This window comes from Austrofundulus limnaeus, unplaced genomic scaffold, assembly GCF_001266775.1.
Source record: "Austrofundulus limnaeus strain Quisiro unplaced genomic scaffold, Austrofundulus_limnaeus-1.0 Scaffold747, whole genome shotgun sequence".
In the NCBI taxonomy this organism is placed as follows: domain Eukaryota; kingdom Metazoa; phylum Chordata; class Actinopteri; order Cyprinodontiformes; family Rivulidae; genus Austrofundulus; species Austrofundulus limnaeus.
The window spans coordinates 99,970-101,269 of record NW_013953149.1 but is presented as its reverse complement, the minus strand read 5'-3'; the positions used below and the strand labels follow the sequence as shown (position 1 = coordinate 101,269).

Below are 1,300 nucleotides of genomic sequence, written 5' to 3'. Positions count from 1 at the left end.
GTATAAACGAGTTCTGATTATAAGGTCTGGTTTCATCACGAAGGCAGATTAAATCAATGTAGATTAAAATAATTTTGGAGCTGCTGTTTATTGTGTGAGTGAAACCAAGGCCTGTCCTGATGCTTTGTTGGGAAAAAATGTTATTTTGTACCTGTAGAGTTTGGCAGATTTCTTAGTTTTAGTGTAAAACTTCGACTTTAAAAGCGCACAGCCTGGAAGTGTCATGCTCTGTAGTTTTAGAGGCTAACATCTCAGATTATCTTTTAAATTCACGGATGGAAAAAAATAAATGAAACGCAATWAAGAATAAAGTGGGACAATTAAAAAAACAACCGTGCGTAAAACAGGCGGATCGGTTTTACGCACGTTTGTTTTGGAACAAATTGAGAAATTCAAATAATGAAAGTGAGTTATTAAAATGAGCTTTATGTAAAATAAAAACGAACTTGGAAAATAAATATGATATGAATACAAGGTGCATTTTTCCCTTCGGTTAGAGTGTGGGTGTCTGTAAACACTCATGAACAGTTAAAATGACGGACGCATTAAAGGCCTACCTCCTGCTGAGTCAAAGAGTCACAATATAAAGGACTAATTTTACTTCCACTGCTTTAACCGAACCTGTTTTTCCCTTGGTGTTTCATGTTTTTACGCACGGCCTGTAAAAATCGCTCCTCTCCAAATCAAAACACTGAACCCAACTTACTGCTCGACGCGGCGCATTGATTTCACATTACAAGATGGTAAATACAAGCTCACCCTCCGTCGCCCTGGAAACATTAAAGTCCTTGAGTTTGTCCTTCTCCAGCTCCACGTGCTCCTTGTAGAGGTGCACGGGGCAGTGGTTGGTGTCCGTTATGTCCTGCAGGTTGCTCTCTGGGCTGCCGAGCTCCCGCGCCCGCGTCAAGCCGCTCTCCAGAACTTCCCTGTACGTGATGCTCTCCTTGGTGCTCTCCTTGCTCTTCTGATCGAACGACTTCGACACGAATGCCGTCAGTTCTTCCATGGTCGGCGGACTCTCTGCGCGCTTCCACTCAGTAGTGGTCCCGTTTCTTGTTCTTTTTTGCCGAATTGGGGGGGCTGGGAAAACAGGAGGAAGAAGAAGGGAAAAAAAGAAAGGGGGGGAAGGTGGGGGGGAAATATCCACGTCCGCACGGAGAAACGCTGTTTTTCTGCGGGCTGACGAGCAGCAGCGGCGGCGGCGGATAGAAGGGGTGGAGAAGGAGGTGAGATCACTCCTGCTGTTGTGACTGTGTATTTGAGAGCACACTATTTATACAAGGCCACCTCAGCCCAGCCT

General features: G+C 45.0%; 1 pseudogene; it reads right to left on the bottom strand.

Moving 5' to 3' along the window:
* Positions 1 to 759: 759 nt before the first annotated feature.
* On the bottom strand, positions 760 to 1,259 carry LOC106532303 (short stature homeobox protein pseudogene; annotated as a pseudogene).
* Positions 1,260 to 1,300: the final 41 nt, after the last annotated feature.